Here is an 8,735-nt window from a genome sequence, read left to right on the forward strand (position 1 = left end):
TAGAAGACATTTTACATATTCATGGCGATAATATTGGAAATACTAAAACCAAGATGAATATAGTAGCAAAACATATCTGCATGATGTGGAACTATTTAATATGTTACAAATGTGTGTTCATTTTTCTTATTTTGTCTACTTAAGAACTTATGAAAACATATAGTGTAATATAAGCCTATACAAAAGGATACTAAGTATCAATTAATGTACATTGTAACCTTGTCAGACTATTATCTAATAGACAAAGGAGCATTCGATATTTCAATACCCAGGCACTGCAGACTTTCTTCATGACCATTCTGTGTCTTCACAGTCTACTGCTATACTTGAAATATCATTCCTTAAAAATAAAACAAAGATAGCATTTCTCTTTGTCTTATTAAATAGAGGTTACTACATTTAAATAAACTGCACAATTTAGAAATAAATAGCTAAAAGTATATCTAAGTATATAGCCAGTAAAAATGCACACGATTCAAATAACTAGGTTAGAAATCAAAATAGAAGAAGACTGAATCAGAAAAAAGATTCTATACATAAAAAACTTATTTGAAGCTCATTTTTTGTTCTAATTGGTTCCATTCATTAAAAAAATATGTAACGTCTAATGTATAGCAAAATATAAGTTGTGATTCAGCTATTTCCCTTTCTCTTCTCAGAAGACTGATTTAATTTTCAGTCTTAATTTCTGTTTAATTTGGTTTTCCATATCATAGTTAAGTATGTAGACTTGTTCTAGAATTTGAAACCAATTGTAACATTTAAAACATTTTATGTTTTAAATTTAATGTTACCAATTGTAACATTTGCTTACTTACAAAAATGAACTGCTTGGTCAATTAGAAAGTGCTCTGGATGCTATGCATATGAAGTTTTAAGTCATCTTGTCCATCTCTTAAGGGTTATGGTAATGCCCCTGGGATGATTCGTGTTCTTATGGTTTAGAAAGTTACAATTTCGTCATGGTAAACAAGTTGAAAATGATGACTTAGAGGCAATTTTGTCAGTGTTTAAATTAAATAGCCTTTCAAATGGAAAAATTGAGTAATTCATAAAAGCCAAATTTTTTTTCTGTTCTCTAACTACATTCATTTATATTTAAATTTCTATATCTCTCTTCCTCACATATGCTAAAGTTGATCCTTTAAAGAAAGCCATTCTTTAACATGAAAATAGTAAGTGTAAACACATATTTTATTCTTGGAATATAATTAAAAATTTCCATTTAACATACTTCTGAAAAAACTTACATGTCCTTTATCATATTCTAGCCAAATATAAGTTGGTACCTATATCTACCTGTCAATTTTACTTTATCCTTATACTGGAAAAAAATCAACATTGAGTCAATCAAAACTATAACAATACTATCACGTACATTTAAACAAAACTCCTTTCAAAGTTGTACAAGTTGAGAACACCTTTGATTTCTTATCTGTTTTAGGGTCACTTACTATGCACACTTGGAATTACCCATATGAGACTGAATTCATCCTCATGGTACTGACAGATTCCAAGGAAATAGAACAAACCCTTGCTGTGCTGTTTCTCCTGATATACCTGGCCGTTGTGCTGGGGAACATAGGCATGATGCTGATCATTCGCCTAGATGCCCAGCTTTACACACCGATGTGTTTCTTCTTAAGCCACCTGTCAGTCCTTGACCTCAGTTATCCAACTGTTATAACTCCTAAAATTTTAGAGAATCTGCTGACTTCCACCAAGATTATTTCCTTTGTTGGTTGCCTTACTCAGATGCATGTTTTTGTCCTCTTAGCTGCTGCTGAGTGTTTCCTTCTTGCTTCAATGGTCTATGATAGATATGCAGCTATCTGCAACCCTTTACACTACCCAATTATCATGTCCACAAGAGTCTGCAGTGCCCTTCTCACTGGCTCCTATATGATTGAAACTATGGACTCCACTGTCAATATGCTTTGTATGAGCACCATACACTTCTGCAGATCCAAAGTAATTTGTCACTTTTTTGTGACACTTCTCCAATTTTAGCACTATCTTGCAATGTCACACATAACATACAAATTATCATAGTCATCTTCTCTGGCTTCCCCTTAATGGTGTCTCTTATTACAATATCTGCATCTTATGTGTCCATTCTCTGTACTATTTTGAAGATCAATTCCACTTCAAGAAAGCATAAAGCCTTCTCCACCTGTGCCTCTCATCTCCTGGGAGTCACTATCTTTTATGGGGTTTTAATCTTTACTTATATGAAACCAAGTAAGTCCTGCACCTTGGGAAAGGATCAAGTGGCTTCTGTTTTCTACACTATTGTGATCCCTATGCTGAACCCACTCATTTATAGTCTCAGAAACAAAGAAGTAAAAAATGCTCTCAGTAGAGTTGTCAAGAAGAGGGAGAACTCAAGGCAGATAAGTGATTAAATTAATGTTTTCTTTTTATATTAAGATCTCCCTTGCTTTGTCCCTCTAAGCAAATCTGACTCTAACAGATTTGCAAAAGTTATTTGCAAAACTTGTGTTTTGCAAATAATATTTCAATTTGCTCAAGAAAGCACAATTAGATGATAAGGAATATAGTCATTAATTTTGGAACACTGATTTTGTAATTACATTACATTGTAAATTGTCAGGTGTTGTTTGTGCTCACTGAAGTTGCCTTTGAGAGTGGTCTCATTTTACTGTCTTATTTCAGAGATAAGCATGTTTGTCTCAATGTATTTGCCAAGATCCCTAAGATCGTCTTGCTCTTCTAACACTGCAACATGGATGGAAGAGAATAGTAAATAGTCACACTGTGTCCTTTTCAATTTCCAGCAGACTTTACTCCTGCTTTAACTATTAAAGAAATGTGCCTGTAGTTGTAAAAAAGGAACTAAAAGCTGATCCACGGAAAGAAAGTTCAATTGGGAACTCTATATAACTGTTTCAGTTTCTTTAGTTCTGATCTGTAATGTATGTGTCCAAGTTAATAATGTTATATTCATTTGTTGATATCTGTAGTTTTAATTGGAAGTCTCACTCAAGGGGACACTTTAGTATCTTTATTGGGATCTCCATCAGGATTCCTTAGAATATATTTGTGGTTGCTTTTGGGTGACTATTTTGAGATACTAGATCTGATGATGTGTTCTATCTATCATCTATCTATCTATCTATCTATCTATCTATCTATCTATCTATCATCTATCTATCTATCTATCTATCTATCTATCTATCTATCTATCTATTCATCTATCATCTATCTATCTACCTATCTATTAACCCTTTTTATCTATCTATCTATCTATCTATCTATCTATCTATCTATCTATCTATCTATCTATCTATCTACTTCTCTACCATCTGTCTACCCACCTACAATCTATGTAACATCATCTATAATTGATCTGGCTACCTATCCTCTATTTGTTGTTTTACTGACTCTTTCTATATACTAAATAAATTCACTCATTCCAAACAAAACATGTCTATCAAAGAGAATTCTCTGAAATATATAGCACAAATTTATGGTAAGCTATTAAAGAAAATTTAGTTAACAAAACTCTATATGCTAGTTTCTGTAAGAATTTGGAAAATAAGGTTTTTAGGAATAGAAACACTGTACAATTGCAGAAAGCCAAGTGTAAGCTCATTTAAATCGATAATGGTGAACACAGGAAAAGGACATGCCATTTCCTTTGTATTCCTTCCATGCATTCTGCGTTCACTTAACAGAGCTCTCTTGCCATTGCCTTCTTTGTGATGAAAAGGTTCTGGATGTGTGAAAAAAATCAGGTCTCTAATTTTGTAATATTTTGACATTGATACATTGCAAATTTATCCCTTATGTAAGAATATAACATATATTTGGAAACCATGTAATTCTGAGACCTATGAAGTACCTCTGACATACTACATCACTGTCTTTTATATTGTTATGTTAGGAATCTTAGTTGAAAATTAAAATCTTAATTAAAATGTAGATATGCTTTTTATTTTTACATTTTCAAAAGACATAATTCAAACCAAATAATTGTAAATAGGTGTTTTGTTATGTATTTTCTGGAACGTACAGCATAAATGTAGAGTAAGCTGTTAAAAAGAATTAAGTTAACAAACTAATACACTATATTTAGGAATAATCATAATCTAATTGTATCCAGGACATAGTTCACTTGGGAGAAATAATGACTGCTCCTGTTACTAGCTTTGGGCTCTAAAAAGGATTGACCTTGTAGTGATCTATTGCTTTTGTTTTATAAAATGTACATTTCTCTGTTCTTTTAAATATTTATGCTATAGACATAGATTAGTTCTTCTGCCATCTATACTCAGTAAAATTTGCTATTTCAGTGACCATGGGTTAATACCAATATTCATAAATGACCAAAGTATTCAGAATAAAAGACTATAATTCTTTAGTCCTAAATGAGATATCCGTATTCCCTATTTCAAGGCTGAAGAAATACCCTACCAGAGGTTGAATAAAAAGAGACAGAGAATAGAGGATTGATAAGAACTGCCTTTCTCTGGATATAAAAACAAAACACTGCAATTATGGGCTCACAGCAGCTATGGCTAGCTGCTTAAGAAATTCATAAGACTGAGAATATCAGCACTCCATCCTTTGTGGAGAAAGAGGTTCATATTTTATCCCATGCATTAAACTCAGAATACTTTCAAATATTAGCCTGTTTTTGAAGTTCAAAACAGTGTTTGACATACATTTCTGCTTAGTAACTAAACAATCAGATAAGAAAATTTATATAGTTAGTTATCAAACTTTTGTTTATTCTAAACAAGACATATAAATAATGTTTTAGTCTTCATATAGACACTTACAAATCTCCTTATATATTCTTCATAAAACCTTAATAAAATTTAATTTTCGTCGTTAATATAATAAATGAAGTGTTCTTTCCATGTTTTCTAAATTATACAATTTCCAATGAACAGTGACAAAATATAAACAAAACAGTAAAATTAAGATACAAAATAAAAAAATTGAACTGAATGGCTTTCCATATTATATTCATTCATTCTAACAGTTAATAAAAATGTTTTTTCTACGCATTTAACGAAACTTTCTCCAAATATTATCACATTTTATGATATGAAGCAATTCTTAAAAGACAGATGAAAGAAAATAACACTGTTTTTAACATACTATGCTAAATAAAATCATAAGCCAACAACAAAATACACCAAAGAAAGCATACTAAGATATGATGATTTAACAAAACACTTTCACACTATGAATGGATGATGAAATAAATCAGTGTGATTTTCCAGAAATTGGGGGATACAGTTAATACAGCTCTAGGAACAAATGTTACAGATATGAGTGTTTATGTTTATACAAATAGATCAGTCCAACATTCAGCTTCCTGAAAAAAATTGTGTTGAAAGTGAATTATGAAACCAGCAATTCATAGCACATAAAACACATAGAATATGTATGTTTTAAGTCCTGACACCTAAATGATATTTCTATGCTATTCCCTTCAAGGTTCAGGGTGTTTTAGGAAGAAGGTATAGAATGTCAGGCCAGGGAATGAGGCTGGGTATGATGAAAACCTAAACATGATATGACTTTTGTACTTATAAACTCACTGCACCCAAGACTGTATACCCAAGACTGGACCTATTAACATCTCATTGAGGAGATGGGAAAGGGCTTATAAGACCCTACTTCTTGCTGAGGAGGTACAGCAAGATTATGTTTGCTGTAACTGGGGAAATCATATTACTGAGTAGTAGTAATCAATAAATTGCCCTTGCTCAAGAAAATAAGCCCTGCACACATTCATAAATGTAATCCTAATTAAATTAAATCTAAATTAAGTGTATCACAACATAAAAGGCATGTAAATTGGAAGACATGCTAATCAGAACAAATGCTCTGAGAATGAGAAGAAAGACTATAATAGAGGCTAATATAATAAAAGTACATTATGTTTGTGCAATAAAATAGTAAAATAATTTAAAAAGAAAGTTAAAATTTGTATAATCACAGAAACAATAGCAAAAAATTACCCTAATATTCAGCAATACCATCCTAAATGGCAGGATCACAGGTGCTCTCCATCAGAAAGAGCTACATACTTATTCTACAAACTTGTGTCAAACCACAGATGAGTGGAAGATAAAGTCTGTCACCTATGTACAATTCAGTATTCTACAGACATTAGGTGGAACCAGTTAGATGGAACCATAACTCTTGGTTATTGGTGATATAAAATGCATGTTAAAGGAGGTATCATGTCAAGTGAAATAAGTGAGAGTCAGAAAGCCAAGCATTATGTTTCCTCTCATATATGGAATTGAGAAAGAAATAAACATGAATTAAAGGAACGTTCCTGGGGCAGATGTTTGTAACCAATGGCAAGTATAGTGGGCTGTACACAAGTAATGGGCGAAGAGAAAGTTAAGATGATCACATTATATACATGTATGAAATTTTCATAGTACAAACTGCTGTTGATATAATATATACTAATGCAATTAAAAAGTAAAATTTGAAAAATAAGGTTATTCTCTGATGAATGAAATATAAAATAAATATAATTTAATAGTAAGAATAATTCAAGAAAGAAGGAAATCTTTGGTATGGGGCTTTGTATATGGCATTATTATGTAACCTGAAACAGCATAAACTCTGAAAACATGTTGGGTTCTACAATGACTACATATTGATAAGAAATTGACTGTGCTATCATGAGGTGAACTGCATACAATCAACACTGACAAAAAATGTCAATGAAAATATCCAATTAGAACATTTTCAAATGAAATGGCGATTAGAATGTATACTAAGATTAATGCAGAAAGACAACCTCAGCTTCTCAGTTATCTGAAATCATCAAGGTCACCTGCTTGCCCCATAGTTTAATGCTGGTTTCTACAAACTACATTGTCTAGTCAGTAATAGATAAGATCCATTTAACAAATAGCATTGGTCATACAAAGTTCATTCAAAATAAAACACACATAAAAATGTCTCTAGCCATAATATTAAAATATTGCCTGATTCTGGGGTATATGTACCCCCTTCTAAAGGACTCAGTGTTACATATAAATAATCTTATGTCATCAACACTTGATGACAGATTAACAGGAGTCCAATTATCTCTGAGTAAAATGACTTATTCTCATTTTTCTTCTTCACTCTGGGAAAATATTCTTCAAAAACTATTTAGCTTCATTTAAATCATAGTTTACATCAGTTTATTCTCATTTAAGACAGGATATAACCTGATCACATACAAATTATGAATGTGTTTTTCAATGGTTAGTAATTTTTATTACTAACCACATAATAATGTTTAGTAGTTTTTAATGGTTAGTGAGGCATGCTATAATTGTATTGTAGCTTATAGTTGTTAATAAACACAGTTTATTTTATAGAATCATTCTGATAAATACTTATAACAAGTGAAATTCTTGTTTCCTCTGAATTAATAAAAAATGACTGCGTGCAAACACTAAACATTGTATATGTATCATTAGAAGAGAAGAATTGCTCGTTTTATTTACTGTAGGGCTTCTAAAAATGCAAACTTTGACTCAATTACTGAACTTTTTTTCTCAAAGGCATGCCAAACTTGCTTAAGAACCGGATTGGCCCCTGAGGATGACCATGGGCTACATGATGTTCAGTGCTCTTCTATAAATTTCCGTATGATTATTGGGTAAAGAGGAAGGGCACAGACTGCTCTACTGAGGCTCATCAGAGATTCTAGCACTCATTTTGTTCATAATCAGTGTGAGTGTTCTAGTTCAACAAGACTGAATAAGATTGTTTGGCTGACTCCCATATCCTTTAAATAAAATGGATATACAAATATTTGGAAATATCAAGGAAAATTTTGAAAGTTGTCAAAATTTTAGGCATATGATATTGAAATCTCTGTCTGTGGTTATTTTGCAACAGCTTGACTCACAGTAAGTATTCTGATATTTATAAAAACTTAGTTAAGGTGTTAAAAAAAATCAAGGTGCTTATTGTACGACTGTTTGCACACTCTGAGATAAGAACTTTCACAAGAACTGTCCGGATTTCTGACAAAATAACTAATGATATGATATTCTAAAAGAAAACATTATATTTTTAAACTTTACTTTCAGTGTAACTTTGATTTTGAATTTCTTGGGCAGATAACCTTTTCATGGATAGTCATATGTCTTATTGCTGTCAAAAGACTTCTGGAAAAAGGATAAAATGGAGATTTATTAGTAAAGTGAGATGATTCATATTTTAAGAAAATGAAGAGCAAATAGCACTTTGAAATGTTTTTCTACCTTTGTTTATTGTATAGTCAGAGTTTTGTTTAGTTTTCAAACACTAAGTGTAAAGAACAGAACAGAAGGACAAGCATGTCCTGTAGTCAGAATACATACAGATAACCAAGAGCATTAGAAACAAATCCCCAGTAGTTATTTAATATTCTGCACTCTGTTCATCATTGCAAATGGCATGAGTTTCATTGAAAACATAAAGAAGTTCATTATCTTTACTATATAATTAACAAATGTCATGCGTATTTCTTATATTGTTGGTTGTGAGCCTAGCCTTTAACGGCGGAGCCATCTGCCAGTCCTATGCTTATTTCTTTTGACACTTCTTTAAAATAATAACATCATAAAATCTTTATCAATATGATACAAGAAAAATCAACTATGGAAATATTTAAACACGCATAAAATATTTTATTGACATTAATTCAACATAAGAATCACTTTTAATTCCTGAACAGTTTATGGTAGCTCACA

At 31.5% G+C, this 8,735-nt stretch overlaps 1 pseudogene; it reads left to right on the plus strand.

Annotated features, from left to right (window-relative positions):
• The first annotated feature begins 1,455 nt into the window (after positions 1-1,455).
• Positions 1,456-2,405, plus strand: LOC148122487 (olfactory receptor 8H1-like; annotated as a pseudogene).
• The last annotated feature ends 6,330 nt before the right edge of the window (positions 2,406-8,735 follow it).

Source organism: Myodes glareolus, chromosome 3 (assembly GCF_982192425.1).
Source record: "Myodes glareolus chromosome 3, mMyoGla1.1, whole genome shotgun sequence".
Taxonomy (NCBI): Eukaryota; Metazoa; Chordata; class Mammalia; order Rodentia; family Cricetidae; genus Myodes; species Myodes glareolus.